Source organism: Lissotriton vulgaris, chromosome 4_1, assembly GCF_964263255.1.
Source record: "Lissotriton vulgaris chromosome 4_1, aLisVul1.2, whole genome shotgun sequence".
Taxonomy (NCBI): domain Eukaryota; kingdom Metazoa; phylum Chordata; class Amphibia; order Caudata; family Salamandridae; genus Lissotriton; species Lissotriton vulgaris.
Genome location: NC_141691.1, coordinates 436,768,712 through 436,788,566, shown reverse-complemented (window position 1 = coordinate 436,788,566; position 19,855 = coordinate 436,768,712).

Sequence of the window (19,855 nt, the reverse complement as noted above, 5' to 3'; positions counted from 1 at the left end):
ATGTAGAGAGTTTTCTGTTTCTTTTTTGGTTGTTTCTGCTTTATTCCCTGAGCTGGAATTACAGAGAAAACAGTAAAGGTTATTTCCAGAGTCTTCTGGAGTAGCCTATTTACTAAACTGACCCTTCACCCTTTATTTGGCTTTTTTCTTTCCTTAAAATATCCTATCGAGGGAAATATGTTTTTTGTTTTTTCCCTAGAATTACAGGATATACTTATGTATGTTTTCTGGGTCTAGTGGATATTACGGTGGCATTCATTAAGGTGGTGATTATGCACTTTTGATGTTGATGTATCTGGTTTCACAGCCTTAAAGTTAATGCATAGTACCTTCCACTTTTATAGACACAAGCTGTATCAGTTGGTTATCTGCATATTTGTACCTTCGGATGCAGTAGAAGAGGGATGTTCATCAGGTACATTATTTCTACCCATTTGCTCTATAACTGTTTAATGTTACCCCTATAGGAAGAATACTCATTGCATGGTTATTTCACTTAGGGACACCATGTAATCAACCTCCTAAGGACTTTGTGCCAGATGTGTCCATTGTGATCGACTCCTTTCCTTGTTTCAGTTTCCCCACATTCACCTCATTGGCCTTGTTGGGCTAATCTGGTGGGTGAGGGAAGTAGGGATCCAGCATCAGTTCTTCCACCTCGCTTGTCCCCACCTACTAGTTGCCTAAACAATAACACTTCCATCCATGTCTTGCAAAAACAAGATTCCATGTGAAAAGTGATATAGTAATGTTCCAAATGATCATCAGAATAAACAAAAAGTTTCTGAGAAACAATTGTCTTGGTAAATCTCAATTGCTGTACTTTAGTTGAACAAATAACAAATCATAGACTTGTCCTTCTTTTGTAGTGAATGTCTATCACATCCAAGGGGTTTAGGATCAAAACCAGGACAGTCCCAAGAAACACCCACCACAAGGAGAAGCCACAGCTGAAAATACAGACTCCTGGAATGTAGCAACATGAAAAATGGACAGGAGCCCAGGACACGTGGTAAATATTTGCCAGATAAGTATATTTACAGGCAAGAAAAGGACTCCCAAGAGCAGTTTTTATACTATTGCCCCTTGGAATCGTAAGCATGACTAGGGTGAATAATGAGAGGTCGGGCTGACGAAATGAATGTGGATAACTAGACTGCTTCTCTGCCTTGACCTAGACTCACTTCCTATCATTAGCAGCACCAAAAATTCCTGTTTGGGACAAGTAGCCATGGCAGAAAGAAAGGTTTTTGTCTCAATGCTCATACAAAGTGATGCCATTTATGATATTGTTGGTTGCGTGGAGTGTTAGCTCTGCTCAAGCAATAGGCAAAATCCATGTCAGAGTAGACCAATAAAGTTAATAAATGAACCTGTGATTAACCTTCTTGAAGCTTGGCACAAAGCAGTCAGGCTTAACCTAGAGGTAGTGTGTAAAGTATTTATGCAGCACACAAAGAGTAATAAAGTGAAAACCCAACACAAGGAAAATCACACAAAAATTATAAAAACTAGAGTTAGTTTTATTGTGTTATTTGCCACCAAAACAACAAAAATACAATTAGAAGAACCTAGCCTACACATTTTTTTATTTTGAGTTGAAAACTACAGCTTAAAAGATCAAAGAGCCTACCGCACACATGTAGTGGCGCAAGACCAGGTTAAAATCGAAAAATATGGCAGACTATGATAGAATGCAAGTCGGACACAAAATGTGGGTTGGTCCTGTCAGCGCTTACCTTTAGACTTAGAAGAAAAAAGAGCCAGAATTACGAATCTGGAGGTCTGTGACTACCAGGTTTGCTGTGGCACAGCGATGGTGGTTCTGCTGCCCCTGTATTACGAGTCAGCCATTTAGACTGCCATCACTGAGCCAGCTGCAGCAGACAGGGGTATACTTTACAGTCCATGCCATGTTGGAACTGCTTTTGCATTCCCATTGCTGATCTGTGATTGGGGGTGAGTGTCTGAATAGTTACAGCGCTCCGTCCATCATCTCCTTATGTTTGCTTTGTTCGCCCTTAGTTGGCAGGGTATACCCAGACGTGGGTCCCTTGCTCACTTTTCCACGGGATTCATGCCAGCCTGGCTGATGAAGGGTATTACCCAGAAACCGGTCCAATGGAGATTGTTAACTGTTCAGGTAGGACCTGGCTTGGCAGTTTGGGCTGGACGGTTCCCATGAGGCACAGGGCCAAGATTGATTTGCATTTAGCTGGGTCTGAACTGAGGAGGCGAAGTGAGCTTAAGAATGATGATGGATTCAACCCAGATCTGTGACTGGGAGTGAGTGTCTGAAAAGTTTCAGCACTCCATCCATCATCTCCATGTGTTTGCTTTGCTCGTCCTTAGTTGCCAGGGTATTCCCAGGCGTGGGTTTCTTGCTCACTTTGCCACTGGATTCAAACTACCCTGGCTGATGAAGGGTGTTACCCAAAAAACATTCCCAGGATGCTTGCTTGCGGTTCAGGGAAGAAATGGCTTGGCCGTTCGGGCTGGACTGTTCCCATGAGGCACAGGATCAAGACTGATTTGCATATAGCAGGGTCTGAACTGAGGTGGCAAAGTGAGCCTAATAATGATGATGGATTCAACCGAGATCTTTGACTGGGGGTGAGTGTCTCAAAAGTTTCAGCACTCCGTCCATCATCTCCTTGTGTTTGCTTTCTTCTCCCTTGGTTGGCAGGGTATGCCCAGACGTGGGTTACTTGCTCACTTTACCACTGGATTCAAGCTAGCCTGGCTGATGAAGGGTGTTACCCAGAAACCGGTCCCAGGATGCCTGTTTCTGGTTCAGGGAAGACCTGGCTTGGCAGTTAAGGCAGGACTGTTCCCATGAGGCACAGGGTCAAGACTGATTTGTTTATGTGTCCGAACTGAGGTGGCAAAGTGAGCTAAATAATGATGATGGATTAAACCTACATCTGTGACTGGGGGTGAGTGTCTGAAAAGTTTCAGCGCTCCGTGTATCATCTCCTTGTGTTTGCTATAGCTATGTCTTCCTCATAAGCAGCATTAACCGCCTCCATCCCAGTTAAGACCTGGTTCACCAACCTTTGGAAGGTGGCAGGGGCATTCTTAAATCCAAATGGCATCACCTTACACTGAAAGTGGACCTCTTGGGTAGAGAACGGTGACTTGGAAGATTCCTGTTTTCCAGAGGGACAGAGAGCTTTTGCAGATCCTGATGTGATTCACACCTGCTGATCTTGGAGGTATGGGGTCCCCCTCACAAGCCTAAGAGACCTTCTATATTTTATAAAACATCGTTCCTAGGTAGGGAGGGTGATGTACTAAGCGCTATAAGACCTTTTTTCACCATCATTGTAATATGATTTCTCCTTTTGTGTTTTATGGAATTGTAACAATGCTGATCATATTATTTCTAATCATATGTCCTCATGTTAGCAAAGATACTGGATTTTAGAGCACATCCTTAAAATAGATATTTTAACCTTTCCCTTGTCTCTTTTTTACTCCTGTTGTTGACTGGTATGAGAGTATAACGAAAGAGTGTTCTTGCTTCCCACCATTCCTGAGTAAAACCTAAGTCACATATCATGGATTTTCTAATCATTGGTTCCTTTGCTATAGGACGAAGAGCTAATGAGACACTGATGCTAGCTGGTTAGGGTTTCTGGGCACTGAGGCGAGTTTTTTGGTCCACCACAATTCACTGAGGTCCTGGGCCTCTATGCACAGTTCTGTGTAGGAGCAGAATCCCTGCAACAAAGCCTTTCTGCTCACAGCCACTTTACCAAGGGTTGAGCATGGGAAACATTTTCTAAGACCTATGCTGAGTCCTATCATGTATTAGTGGCCTTATTGCCATTAATACATGATAGGCCACCATTACTGCCGATACAGCCATCATTACTGTTTACTGCGAAAAATTGAATGTGTTGTGGAAATGAAGTAAAAAAACATATAAGGTGGCAGCAGAAAAGCATGTTGTCCCCCTAGATTTGAAGAAAAGGTGTCTAAGGGATAAGTACTGGGATACATTTATATTGTTTTTAACTTATTTTTCACAATCTTGCGGGATTCTCGTGAGAACGTTAATAGTAAAAAGGAGTTAATGAGTTCTCAATACACTCTATTAGTGCATATTGCAGCTCTTGTTTTTGAGTGGAAGTGTGCAAGAATAAGTATTTTAAGGATTAGAATGTCAATTTAAAAAAACATATTTTATGATCTTGCGGGATCGTGACAAGTAGAAAGGAGTAGGTGATCTTTGAATACACTTTAGTATATACGCTTCCTCCTGCAAGAAGGAGTAATATTGGAGAGAGTGTTTATGAGAGTCTACTATTTAAACCCATCATCTTGGTAAGAGTTGTGAGTAGAGTACAGTCTCTTTCAACACCCTACTTTATTATTATAGAAAGGGATGTTAGCAGGAAGGGCAGTCCCTCTCCACTCACTATTATACACAGCTGTCAACTGAGAGAGAGGTGTCAGCGGAGAGGCCAATCTCTCTCAACACACCCTACTGTGCACACCCATCATCTTAGAGAGAGGTTTGAAAGGATAGGCCTGACATTCACCACGTACTACTACACACACCAGTCAGCCGAGGCAAAAGTCTGAAATGAAAGGCCAGTCCATCCACACATTCTACAAGGCACACCTGTCAAGTCAAGTCAAACTTTATTCGTAATATTTCCATTGCATAAAAGTCACACAGTAAACTTGATATAAATGTGACACTTTAAAGATAAAACAGTACATCTAATGTTAAAAACACATCCCAAGATACGTTCAAGGTTAAAAACTCTCCATCATATCTAGCACATAAGTACGTACAATTTTAAAGTGTTAAATGATGTGTCAAATAGCAGCAAAATCAGTAAACATGTAAAATTAATCACAAATATTAACAGTACAATGGGTTCACATTAAAACATATTGGGCCAGATGTACAATGAGATTTAGCATGCACAAACGGGTTTGGGACTTGTTTGCGCATGCTAAATCTGATAGGGCCATTTACAAACACTGTTTTGCGACTCACAAATAATTTGGGACTTGCAAAATACTGGTTTGTGACTCTCTATGAAGAAGGAGCACTCCCTTCCTAATAGCGACTTACAAGCCATATACAAATGTTTTGCAACTGCAATTGCGGTCGCCAAACACTCTCAATTTACTGCCCTCTTCAAAAGGGTGGTAATACAGTCACAAATGGGAAGGGGTCCCCAGGGGACCCCTTCCCCTTTGAAAATGCAGGCGGAAATGTTTTTAGGGGAAGGCAGTGGTCCCAGGGACTACTACCGGCACTTAAAAAATGAAACAACAACGTTTCTTTTCTTTTTTTAATGCATCCAGTTTTCCTTTAAGGAAAACAGGCTACATTTAAAAAATAAACTGCTTTGTTTAAAAGCAGTCCCAGACATGGAGGTCTGCTGAGCCCAGAAGGCCACCATCCCTGGGAGGGCCATCCAATCCCAATGGAGTCCCAAATTGCAAATGCCTCATTAATATTCATGAGGCTCGCAATCAGTGTCTCTGACACTGTTGAATATTGTAAATTGCAACTCGCAATTTGTGACTCGCAATTGAGCGCAAATTTGGAGTTGCAAGTTACACTGGTCAAACATCTGGCCCAATAAGCCTCTAAATCGACCAATTGAACTTAAACATTTACCTCATCAAACCAATTAACTTCTTTCCTACTTAGCGAGGCTACACAAAGAAAAGAGGCCATTATATAACACGCAACAGGTTTATCGAGGAGTTGTAAAAAGTATAACGCATCCTTATGTTGCAATTCACCTCTACTGCGTAAGACAGGAACTAAAATACAGTGCCTCTGCTGCTTAAAGAAATGGCAAAAGAACAGAATATTCGCTGTGGATTGATGGGAGACCATCAAATGGGAAACTTGAAAGATTATTATAAGAATAGGAGTTAACTAGAAAACCCATCATCAAAGAAATTAGGTTCAATATGAATCTCACCACCATAAAACGATGCTGTAGATTTGAAACATATGCCAAATATGAGTAGAACCAATGCCCCCCTAGAAAATAGAATGGTATAGGACTACATAGGTCTTGTTCTTATACTTATCCAGTCTTTTTTTTGCTGCTGAAACCAGAGAAACCTCTTTCAGCTTAGCACTATGGTAAAATAGACAGATAGCAGGGGGGGGGGGTTGAACAAATCGCTAAATTCCAGTTCTTTCAAAGTTTCCTGGGCATACTTTAACTGGGGAATTTCCTCAACCAGACCTATCGTCTGAGATAGAGGTGTTAAAGGAGAAGCCAGTCCCTCCCCACACACTATTAAGTGCAGCCATCATCTGAGAGAGAGGTCTGAAAGGAGAGGATAGTCCCTACCTGCACTTTACCACACACCCATCATCCTTGAGAAAAGTCTCAGCGGAGAGGCAGGTCTTTCTCCAGACACCCTACCATGCACATCTGTCATCTGAGAGAGATGTCTAAAAGAAAAGGTCAGAACCTCTCCACACCCTGCTACGCACATCCATCATCTGAGAGAGAGGTTAGACAGGAGAAAGCAGGCCCTCCCTATACACTAATATGCACACCTGTCATGTGAGAGAGAGTGTGAAAGGAACGGCCAGTCCTTCAACAAACCTCACTACGCACACCCGTCATCTGAAATGAGGTCTCAGTAGAGAGACCAGTCTCCTTACAAACCCTACTATGCACACCTGTCATCTGAGAGACAGGTCTGACAGGAGAGGCCAGTCTATGTACATACTTTAATATGCACACCTGTCATCTCAGAGAGAAGTCTGAGAGGAAAGCACTGGACCACTCCACTCACTATTACACACACCCATTATCTCAGAGAGAGGTCTGAGAGGAAAGGGTAGTCCCTCTCTACTCACTACTCCGTCATCTGAGAGAGGTCTAGAAGGAGAGACCAGTCCCTCCCCACTCACTACTGTGTCCAGCTGTTATCTGAGGGAGATGTCTCAAAGGATAGGATAGTCCTACCACACATCCTACTATGTACACATGTTATACAAGAGAGGGGTCTCAGCGGAGACACCAGGTCTTGCACATACCCTGTTATGCAAAGTTATAATTTGAGAAAGTTTTAAAAGCAGAGCATAGTCCCTTCTTATACTCCAGTATGCGCACCCATTATCCAATAGAGGCTTCTCAGTGGGGAGTCTAGGGCTTCCCAAATACCTTTTCACTACAATTGTGTTGCGATCCCGGGATAGTCTCTCAAGACTGAAGTGCAAGCTTTAAGGAGTGAGGTTTGCTGCATAAGGCTCATGCAATCCTGACGCAGACTCGCATGGAAAATTAGTGGGCCTCCCACAAGGTCTTGTAAGATCATATGGGGTAGTAAAAAAAAAGTACTAGGGATCAATGAATAGTTACCATTCTTATTACATGGTTGAAGAAATGCTGTGATGTGATTGGCTGCAGAACAAGAGATAGCTCAGTTTGTTCTTGGTGCTTTGGAGGAGAAGGAAGTCTTTTGGAGTTGTGCTCAGCAAATGTGACTTAACTTGGAGCTGAAAGAGACTGGTGCCTTTATCTTCATCAGGTATTTAATCATATATTTTATAAACATTGTTGTGAAGTGTCAGCAATTTTAATAATGTTGATAAACATTAGGTTCCCAGTGATGTCATCAATGATGTAATTTGAGATGACATCAGTGATTTCATAAATGCTGTCATAGAACATGTCATGAGTGTTGTCAAATGTGAGGTCATAAGCAGTGCACAAGTCATATTTGGTGCTACAAACTGTAACAGCTGAATTTCTGTATTTTCTTTAACGTTATCATTGTCACTGAGAAATTCCCCTAACTATTCCCACTATAACGCTAGTTTAACATTTGTTTATTATAGTAATCTCTCTCTACGTATATATATATATATAGCAGCGTTTGTTTGTTTAAACAGGGCACTAGACCCGAAAAACATTGATTTACTGAAATAGTGACTAAATTCACAAATGAGTTGAGTACAACCGTAAAATCTACATAGAAACTATACCATGCCTAAAACATGATGGTTAGTATTAACATCATTGATGAAACTTAGTTTATAAAATAACAACTTTGTGTTCATTATCGATAAAGTTCTTGTTGATAAGAGCAGAGGAGTGACCACACTTAGTGAAGTATTTTGTTTATGTTTACTTTAAATACATTGTTTCACATTGCATAAATACAATAAACAAAGAAAAAATCGGGTTATGTGAGAAAAATCGTCAGATCGAAACGAGTCATTTTTGTTTGCTCAAAAGAAAATACCCATGAAAATTTCACCGCGTTGATGAGGCTGTTTCCTCTGGAGTTACTGGCAAGGAAGAATATGTGGGGAATATGTATATATATATATATATTCCGAACAGTCCACTCCAATTGCGGCTAGACAAACGACCAGCACACCATGCCTTCAATATCAAAAAAAGGGTTTATTCAATATATATATATATATATGACACAACCAACGTCTCCTCCCGCAGTCGCTCTCACCACGATCACGCTGTGGACACAGACACGGACCAAAATTTCGGATGCTGGTTAGATTTTATTCAGCTGTCGCCATAACGTTTCGGCACAGAGCCTTGATCACATGATAGCGTAACCACATTTTTCGTGAATTTTTAAAGTGCACAGTGCTGTTTCATGATTGGCCAATTACAAACATGAAAATAAAGGAAAGACTCATTGTTATTTTGAGGCATATCGTTCCCTAAATTGCAGGTACAAGTTACTAATACATATAAAACATTGTTATAGTACATAGTTATGCCATAATACGTTATTGTATATACATTTGTGATAAAAAATCATGGGTTAAATCCCGTTACGGTTTTTCAACATATTGATACAAATTCAAAATTGTGGGTTAAATCCCTTGGCCGTATTACAGCACAAATGTAAACATCTCGGTCTTATATATATAATGTGTGTAATTATAAATCTTGAGCATGTAAGGGTTCAGAGTAAACAATCAAGCGGGGTCTGAGAACAAGGGGGCTCAAAAAAAGTGAGTTTTCCAATGTTATTTCCCATAGGACTTGTCAACACCCCTAAAGCTCGAACCGCTAGACAGAATTACACCAAATTTGTCAGAAAGGTAAATGTGGTTACACAGATCATGCTTTCAGTTATTTAGTGGAAATCCATTCAGTAGTTGTTGAGAAATATAGGATAATCAAGATAATGAAATCTGCACTGCTTCTGACCTCATATATTACATCACTCATGACATGGTTACTGACATTAGTGATGATATCACTGATGATATTTCAAATGACATCACTGATAACATTTCAAATGACATCATTGATGAGATCATCCAGTGACTGTGAGTGCTTATAAAAGGTTTCTGTGTGTTAAATGTATATACCAAGGTGTATTGGTGACTCAATGGGGTTATTAGTGCCTGTTTGGATGATTCAGTGAATGCGTGATTGACTGTATAAGTGACTGATTAGGTATGTAAGCAAATGTGTGGGTGAGTGACTGTTTGTGTGAATGTCTGCATCTGTCTATCAGTTGGTGTCTAAGTGACCATATGGGTGTGTGCATGGGTAAGCTAGTTTCTGTATGGGTGAGTGATTGGTTGTCTGAGTACCTCTATGTGTGTGTGAGTGTCTTTATGGGTGGGTGAGGGGATGTGTGACTGCCTGTATGGATGCATGAGTGGATGAGTCAATAACTGTATGGGTTAATGAGTGTATGTGTGAGTTTCTGTATGGGTGAATGTGTGTATGCCCTTGTCAGGGAGGGAGTGCATGTGTTAGTAGTATATGGGTGAGTAATTAGGTATAAGAAAGTCAGTATAAGTGAGTGATGGGGTATTGAGTGACTGTATGGTTGAGTGAGTGAATGTGAGTTTTTATGGGCGAGTGCGTGCTTTTGTCAGTGTCTGTTGGTGAGTGAGCACATGTTTGTTTCTGTATGAATAAGTGAGTGAGTGTATGTATAGCTAGCTGTATGGGTGAGTAACTAGCTGTGTGATTGACTGTATTGGTGAGTGAGTAGGTATGTGACTAGCTCTTTGAGTGACCGGTTGTAGGGATATACGAGTGGATTTGTCAATGGCTGTATTAGTGAGGGAGTGGGAGTATGAGTGGCTGTATGGGTGTATGATTGGATGTGTGTGTTGATCTATGAATCAGTGAGTGGCTGTGTAAGTACTGGCATGGGTGTGTGAATAGGTTTAAGAACGGTAGTGTGGAAGTTGGAGAGGGTGTTTGTAAAGTTATATGGGGTATGAGTGGGTATGTCAGAGATTCTGTGGATGATGTCAGTGTTAGACCTGGCACCTTGGCGTGAGTCTCCCTTCCACTTTTTGCTGATGTGCCTCCGACGTTTTGTTGGTTTTCCGATACTCAGGGCACTGCGGCACGGCTGACCCGTGCCACAGTGCAAGTGCTCCCTACTGTAAATTGTACATGCGATTGGTATCCATGATTGGTTCATTGGATTTACTGTCAGTCCTTAGTAAAGTGCACTAGGAGTGCCGGGGCTTGTAGATGCCAATACTGCTGGTGGGCCTGCAGCGCTGGTTGCGCCACCCACCGAAGCAGCCGTAAAGATGTGTCTGGGAACTGCGACCGCAGAACCCGCGCGCGGTCTCGTACTGTCACGCTAGCTGGGCAAGTGCACCCACTTGCCAGCCCCCGAACCTTCCCTTGACTACATATTAGTCACCCCTATGGTAGGCCTGTGGGCAGGGTGCGTTGTAGGTGTAAGGCAGGACAAGCCCTGATGTGTGTGGCCTGTCCTGGTAGTGACTTACAACCAAGACCGTATTTCACTATTGAAGGCTACCTGCTCCATTAGGCCAGACTGAGCTGCTGGAATTATTACACCCTATAATCCCAGCAGGCTCAGGGAGCATGGTAGCGAGTCGTGTTTAGTATGCCTGAACTCAGGATGATAAAATATTTCTTGTAGTCAAGTTTATTTTAGTATCCTGGGTTTGCAAATGCTACTTTTAGAAAGTTAGCCTTTGCTTGCCTAACCATTTCAGCCGCCTCTGCTGGTATGTGTATCTGACTGTCTGGGATGTGTGAGTGACAGGGCTGGGGGGATGACAGGTGGTGAATGCGCAGATTACACCTTAGTGGGAGGTAGGAGTGGCTCTTGACTCTGGATCTTGCTGTGCTCTACCACCACAATGCCGGCTCCACCCTCCTGGGGAGCGACTGATGACTCAGCCGACACCTGGCCCAGGAAGGGCGAAGCCCCCATCAACAAGGTACTCTGGCGGCCCCTGTCCGCACAATGCTGGCTCCACCTCCTGTGGGGCGTCTGATGCGCCTGCCCCTCACACTGAAAGCAGAAGCCGGAGTACACCCACCAGAGTACTCAAGGACTGAAAGTGGCTATGCAAAGGCCCCCCTGGCCTGCGAGAACAAAAGAAATGCCATATAAAAGAAGGAGCCCTGCTCCTTGGAAGTTAGATCCAGTTTGGGCTACAGAAGGAACTCTGCCCGACGAGAAGGACCGTGAAGGACAAGGAAGGGTGCTGTCTCTTGCCTGTGTCTGGTGCCTTGCTGCCGAAGGAGAGGAGAAAGGAAAGACTGCGAGAAGACTTTTGCTTTACAAGACTTTGTGCCAAACTCTGCTGAGAGATCTCCAAGGGCTTGCTGTGAACTTGCCCCCTGACCAGCGCCCCAGGACCAGTGGGCGCTACACCCTGACGAAAGTGACTGTGTGTGCTGCCTATCCCTGCAGTACCGACGGAGGAATCTCCTCCAAGGCAACGACATCCACCTGACCACCGTGACCGGGGCCCAAAGCAACAGCGGAAGCAAAGTGAGGTCCAGCCGCCGCTGGCCCAAACACCGTGACCGCAACTGCACCGGGAGCCCGAGAGCAAAGCGAAGGAGCACCCGTCCGGTCCGAGCTCTCGAGTTGACTGCGCCACGAGCAGCCAATCCACTTGCAAAGACAGACAGTCGCCCTGTGAGTGTCCTCTGGGTCGGTATCCTGCCCGACAGCGCAGCTGTGAGCGCACAGCTGCACCGGCACTTGGCTGGGTACGTCCTGCACTTGGGGACCGTACTGCCACTTGCCGCCACCACACAGCCGCCGCCTCCAGGGTCGGAGCGAACGACGAGGAAAGGACCCTGCCGCCACAGAACACCGCTGCCCCGGATGACCCGTGACCTGCTCGGCTGAGAGCCGCAACGAACAGCGACCCCGGGAAGGCAACGCGACGTGGGACAGCTCCCCTGGAAGCCGCCCGCTCTACAAGAACTTTGTTGAACTGGCCAGAAGGCCCTAAGAACTCTTATTGCTAGAAAGAACTGTGGCAACTTGAACTAAGTAACTTGAAACCGCTATTTGAAAGCCGGATAACTGTATTCACAAGCCTGCTTGAAGTTATATAAAGAGATATATTTTCAACGAATACAGTTTGGTCTCATTGTGTGGTGGGTTGGTTGGGACGGTGTGATATTGCAAGTGTTTAACCCTATGTGCCCCAAAGATTAGCCTACGACTGCTTAAGCCACACTACCTAGAGGGTAAGCAGAGGTTGTCTGGAAGGTAACCCTCAGCCCTGACGAGGAAGAGAGAGTCCCTGCTTGTCGCTAGTGTCGCCACTGCGCCAACTAGAGCCTCCCCCTTCCTACATTGGACGCAGCGGTGAGGATTTTTCGAATTTACACTTGCGGTATCTATACCTTAACTTCTGACCATTGCACAGTGATTACAGTCCAGTACTTAGCCACAGACTTTGCTTTTGAATTTTGCCGAAAAGAAGATTCCGAGTGTGAGAACCATGCCGGGCGCGAAGAGCCTGGATGGAGCGGAGTCCACGACCTCGGAGGTGTTGGAGGTCGAGTGGGATGCCGCGAAGCTGGAGAAATACACCAAGGATGAGCTGAAGTTTTTTTGCAGGAAACTCAATGTCCCGCACGCTGGTTGCAAGAATAAGCCAGAGCTCTACAAGGCCCTGAAAGCCTGGATAGAGTCCAGAAAGGCCCCGGAGGATCAAGACGCCCTCGCGGAGCAAGTTGCAACTGAGGAGCAGAATGCACTTGGAGATCTGATAGATCTCGAAAGACAAGACAGCGTGCACAGCTTTGGTAAAGGCCTGTCGCCAGAGGAGCTGGCAGATAGGAAAGAAACAAGGAATCACGAAAGAAAGCTGGCAGAATTAAAAATCCAACTGGAGCTTGAAACGAAAAGAATGGCGCTGGAAGAGCGAAAGCACCAAATGGATTACGAAGTGAAAATGAGGGAGATGAGCCTGAAAGAAAGAGGCTTGGATCGTCCTCCCTCTGGTGGCAGCACATCGCCAGTGCAGGTAGAGTCAAGAGTGCACATCCCGAAGGACGTAGTTAAAGAGTTCTTTAAGGGGGATGACATAGGACAGTGATTTAGGGCATACGAGGTAGCCATGTCCTCCCACCGGGTCCCTGACAAGGATTGGGGAGCGGGGTTGTGGGGAAGGTTCCTTAGCGAAGGGCGAGATACCTTGCTAGATTTGCCCGTTGAGAATCAGAGATCCTATTCCCACATGAAAGAAGCTTTAATGAACAGGTACGGGCTTACCCCTGAAATGTATAGACAGAAGTTTAGGGGATGTACTAAGCGGCCTGGGAATACGTATGTGGAGTATGTGACTTACTTTTGCAGAGCACTGGATGGTTGGGTGAAGGATAGCAAAGTGAATGATTTTCAAGGTCTCTTTGATTTAATTGCATGGGAGCACTTGTCTGATCACTGTTTTCCTGAGTTACGCCAACACCTGATCGATAGCAAGCTGTCCAACCCGAGGAAGCTTGCTGAGGAGGCGGACCGCTGGCTCAGCACCAGGGTCCACAAGGGTCCCGTGGGAGACTCCGCCAAGAGTGGGCAGGGTCCCCAGCAGAAGAGTGGGGGGGACAAGGGGGGAAAACAGAAAGGGTTCCAAAAAGGCCCCCAAAGTAGTTCCCAGGGGAACCAGCAGCAAGGTTCTCAGCCTCCCCCACCCCCGAAGCAGAATGGGGCCCGACAGGTAAACCTGTTCCAAAGGGGCCCTTCAATTGTTACAAATGTGGCGAGCCTGGGCACATATCCAGTGACCCCAAGTGTCGCCTGTTTGGAAAACCCGCACCCACTGGTGCTCCGCCCCGTCAAGTGACTAGTGTTCACTTAGGAGAAGAAGTGATGGTCCCGGGGGGTGGAGATCCCGTTCACATGACCCTAGTCTCGCTAGGAGACAGTGAGATGATCCCTACGAACTACCTGCCCTCTAACACTAAGAAATATGGGCAGGTGGTGATCATCAATGGCAAGGAAGCTGAGGCTCTTAGAGACACAGGAGCCAGTGTGACTGCAGTGAGGCAGCACCTGGTGTCTCAAGAGCAGGTTGTACCCCATGCCTACTGTAGGGTTATCAACGCTGATAATTCTGAGAGTCAGTGTCCGATGGCTCAAGTTCCCTTCGAGTGGGGGGGGGTCTCTGGTACTCTGCAGGTCTGTGTAAGAAAAACCATGCCTGTTGACTGTTTGCTAGGGAATGACTTGGAGCACTCCCCTTGGGAAAAGGTGGAGAAAACGACTCACCTGCGGATGGTGGGTCTGCCTGACTGGGCGTGCGTGACCACCCGGTCAATGGCAGGCAGTAGGGGTGATCAAGAGGTCCTGGGGCCTGAAGGAGAGGCCCAGGAACCGGCCTTAGGGAGAAGGCGCAGGGGGCGCGGGAAACCGGTCCCTGAAGTTCCCACGGTCCAGGAGGAAGCAGACCTTGAGGGGGATGCCCTGGAGCCTACAGGGGAACAGATCGCCGAACTGGGGGACCTGCCTGAGCTGACCCATTGGCAGCAAGAAGGAGGACCCTCCAGGGAGGAATTCTGCAAGGAGCAGAAAGAATGCCCTTCTCTCGTGGGTATGCGGCAGCAGGCTGCAGACCAGGCCAATGGTGTTCAGGCCAAAACACATTATGTGTACTGGGAGAACGACCTCCTGTATTCAGAGCCTAAGGCTGCTGAACCTGGGTCAGCCCGTGTGCTGGTGGTACCCCAGAAGTTCAGAGCCTTCCTACTGGGTCTGGCTCATGATGTGCCTTTAGCAGGACATTTGGGGATGGACAAGACCTATGACAGGCTTGTCACCCACTTTTACTGGCCCCAAATGCACAAGAGCTCAGACGCTCATTGTAGAACCTGTCCGACTTGCCAGGCAAGTGGGAAGACCGGAGGGAAGAACAAGGCTCCCCTCCAACCCTTCCCTGTGGTCGGTACGCCATTCCAGCGAGTGGGTATTGACATCGTTGGGCCGCTGGACCCCAAGACAGCCATGGGCAACAGGTTCATCCTGGTCTTGGTGGACCATGCCACCCGGTACCCTGAAGCCATCCCTCTGAGGACAGTGACGGCCCCCGTGGTGGGACGTGCACTGATGGGAATTTTCTCATGAGTGGGATTCCCTCTAGAGGTGGTGAGCGACAGGGGGACCAACTTCATATCCAAATATATGAAGTCCCTTTGGCAAGAGTGTGGCGTAACGTATAAGTTCACCACGCCTTACCATCCCCAAGGTAACGGGTTGGTTGAGAGATTCAACCGAACCCTGAAAGGCATGATCATGGGCCTGGAAGGTCCGATGAGGCGTAAGTGGGACGTCCTCTTACCATGCCTACTCTTTGCATATCGCGAGGTACCACAGAAGTCCCTAGGGTTCAGCCCCTTTGAACTGCTGTACGGTCACCCCGTGAGAGGACCGCTGAGTTTGGTAAAGGAAGGCTGGGAGCAATCTCCCAGGAAACCTCCCCAGAATGTATATAGCTACATGCTGGCCTTCAGAAACCAAACCAGACGCTTCAGACAACTTGCCGAGGCAAATCTGGAAGCGAGCCAGGAGGAGATGAAGCGGTGGTACGACCAGAATGCCACTCTGGTCGAGCTTCAGCCTGGACAAGAGGTGTATGTCCTGGCCCCGGTGGAGCCCTGTGCCCTTCAAGATAAGTGGACAGGCCCATTCGAGGTTGTGGAGCGCAAGAGCCCAGTGACATACTTGGTGGACATGAAGACGCCCAGGAACTCTTTGAGGGTCCTACATGTCAACCGCCTCAAGCCCCACTTGCGAAGGTCCGAAGTGGGCATGTTGTTGGCGACTGATGACGGAATGGAGGAGGAGTCGGAGCCTCTTCCTGACCTCTTAGTGGCCTGTGAGAAAGACGGGTCAGTGGATGGAGTTAACCTCTCATCCACCCTGACCCCCGAACAACAGGAAGACTGCCGCCAGTTGCTGGGGCAGTTTCCAGATCTGTTCTCCCTGGTTCCGAGTGTCACAGATTGGTGCGTCCATGATGTGGACACTGGAGACAGCTTACCTGTGAAGCATAAGGCTTACAGGGTGACTGACAGGGTCCGGGCCTGCATCAAGGAGGAGGTCTCCAAGATGCTTGCCCTTGTGGTGGTTGAGTCTTCCAGCAGTCCTTGGTCCAGCCCCGTGGTCTTGGTCCCAAAGGCTGCTGCGCCGGGAGCCACACCCGAACTCCGGTTCTGTGTGGACTACAGAGGACTCAACTCAGTCACGAAGACTGACGCGCACCCCATCCCCAGAGCTGACGAGCTCATTGATCGGCTGGGGGCTGCCCGGTTCCTCAGTACGTTTGACTTGACGTCTGGGTACTGGCAGATCGCCTTGACCGATGGGGCAAAGGAGAGGTCGGCATTCTCGACACCAGATGGGCATTTCCAGTTCCGGGTTATGCCATTTGGGATGAAGAATGCCCCTGCCACCTTTCAGAGATTGGTCAACCAGGTGTTGGCTGGGCTGGACGAGTTCAGTGCCGCCTACCTGGATGACATCGCGGTGTTCAGTGGCACCTGGCCAGAACACCTGCGACACCTCTGGGAAGTGTTGATGGCCCTGCGCAGAGCAGGCCTCACAATCAAGGCAAGCAAGTGCCAGATTGGGCAGGGTTCAGTGGTGTACTTGGGACACCAAGTGGGGAGTGGCAAGGTAGCACCCTTGCAACCCAAAATTGAGACCATCCTGGCTTGGGAACCCCCCAAGACCCAGACTGCAGTGAGAGCCTTCCTGGGGCTCACTGGGTATTACAGGAGGTTTGTCAAGGGCTATGGCACGATTGTGACCCCCTTGACAGAGCTGACTTCGAAAAAGCAGCCCAGGAATGTGATTTGGACTGACACCTGTCAGAAGGCTTTTGACACCCTGAAGACTGCCATGTGCACGGCGCCCGTGCTCCTGGCTCCCGATTTCTCCAAGGAATTCATAGTGCAAACAGACGCTTCAGAGCATGGTGTAGGGGCTGTTCTTTCACAGATGACTGAGGAGGGCTTTGACCAACCCGTAGCCTTCATAAGTAGGAGGTTACTTCCTCGGGAAAGTAGGTGGAGTGCAATAGAGCGTGAAGCATTTGCTGTGGTCTGGGCGCTGAAGAAGCTAAGACCCTACTTGTTTGGGTCTCACTTCCGAGTTCAGACGGACCACAGACCCCTCAGATGGTTGATGCAAATGAGGGGTGAGAACCCGAAACTGTTGAGGTGGTCCATTTCTCTACAGAGTATGGAATTTACGGTGGAACACCGCCCTGGCACCGATCACGCCAACGCTGACGGTCTGTCCAGATTTTTCCGCCTTAGTGATGTGGAACTCCCTGGGGAAGGGTAGTTCCCCCCACATTTCAGCTGGAGGGGACACATGTTAGACCTGGCACCTTGGCGTGAGTCTCCCTTCCACTTTTTGCTGATGTGCCTCCGACGTTTTGCTGGTTTTCCGATACTCAGGGCACTGCGCCACGGCTGACCCGTGCCGCAGTGCAAGTGCTCCCTACTGTAAATTGTACATGCGATTGGTATCCATGATTGGCTCATTGGATTTACTGTCAGTCCCTAGTAAAAGTGCACTAGGAGTGCCGGGGCTTGTAGATGCCAATACTGCTGGTGGGCCTGCAGCGCTGGTTGCGCCACCCACCGAAGCAGCCGTAAAGATGTGTCTGGGAACTGCGACCGCAGAACCCGCGTGCGGTCTCGTACTGTCACGCTAGCTGGGCAAGTGCACCCACTTGCCAGCCCCCGAACCTTCCCTTGACTACATATTAGTCACCCCTATGGTAGGCCTGTGGGCAGGGTGCGTTGTAGGTGTAAGGCAGGACAAGCCCTGATGTGTGTGGCCTGTCCTGGTAGTGACTTACAACCAAGACCGTATTTCACTATTGAAGGCTACCTACTCCATTAGGCCAGACTGAGCTGCTGGAATTATTACACCCTATAATCCCAGCAGGCTCAGGGAGCATGGTAGCGAGTCGTGTTTAGTATGCCTGAACTCAGGATGATAAAATATTTCTTGTAGTCAAGTTTATTTTAGTATCCTGGGTTTGCAAATGCTACTTTTAGAAAGTTAGCCTTTGCTTGCCTAACCATTTCAGCCGCCTCTGCTGGTATGTGTATCTGACTGTCTGGGATGTGTGAGTGACAGGGCTGGCGGGATGACAGGTGGTGAATGCGCAGATTACACCTTAGTGGGAGGTAGGAGTGGCTCTTGACTCTGGATCTTGCTGTGCTCTACCACCACAATGCCGGCTCCACCCTCCTGGGGAGCGACTGATGACTCAGCCGACACCTGGCCCAGGAAGGGCGAAGCCCCCATCAACAAGGTACTCTGGCGGCCCCTGTCCGCACAATGCTGGCTCCACCTCCTGTGGGGCGTCTGATGCGCCTGCCCCTCACACTGAAAGCAGAAGCCGGAGTACACCCACCAGAGTACTCAAGGACTGAAAGTGGCTATGCAAAGGCCCCCCTGGCCTGCGAGAACAAAAGAAATGCCATATAAAAGAAGGAGCCCTGCTCCTTGGAAGTTAGATCCAGTTTGGGCTACAGAAGGAACTCTGCCCGACGAGAAGGACCGTGAAGGACAAGGAAGGGTGCTGTCTCTTGCCTGTGTCTGGTGCCTTGCTGCCGAAGGAAAGGAGAAAGGAAAGACTGCGAGAAGACTTTTGCTTTACAAGACTTTGTGCCAAACTCTGCTGAGAGATCTCCAAGGGCTTGCTGTGAACTTGCCCCCTGACCAGCGCCCCAGGACCAGTGGGCGCTACACCCTGACGAAAGCGACTGTGTGTGCTGCCTATCCCTGCAGTACCGACGGAGGAATCTCCTCCAAGGCAACGACATCCACCTGACCACCGTGACCGGGGCCCAAAGCAACAGCGGAAGCAAAGTGAGGTCCAGCTGCCGCTGGCCCGAACACCGTGACCGCAACTGCACCGGGAGCCCGAGAGCAAAGCGAAGGAGGACCCGTCCGGTCCGAGCTCTCGAGTTGACTGCACCACGAGCAGCCAATCCACTTGCAAAGACGGACAGTCGCCCTGTGAGAGTCCTCTGGGTCGGTATCCTGCCCGACAGCGCAGCTGTGAGCGCACAGCTGCACCGGCACTTGGCTGGGTACGTCCTGCACTTGGGGACCGTACTGCCACTTGCCGCCACCACACAGCCGCCGCCTCCAGGGTCGGAGCGAACGACGAGGAAAGGACCCTGCTGCCACAGAACACCGCTGCCCCGGATGACCCGTGACCTGCTCGGCTGAGAGCCGCAACGAACAGCGACCCCGGGAAGGCAACGCGACGTGGGACAGCTCCCCTGGAAGCCGCCCGCTCTACAAGAACTTTGTTGAACTGGCCAGAAGGCCCTAAGAACTCTTATTGCTAGAAAGAACTGTGGCAACTTGAACTAAGTAACTTGAAACCGCTATTTGAAAGCCGGATAACTGTATTCACAAGCCTGCTTGAAGTTATATAAAGAGATATATTTTCAACGAATACAGTTTGGTCTCATTGTGTGGTGGGTTGGTTGGGACGGTGTGATATTGCAAGTGTTTAACCCTATGTGCCCCAAAGATTAGCCTACGACTGCTTAAGCCACACTACCTAGAGGGTAAG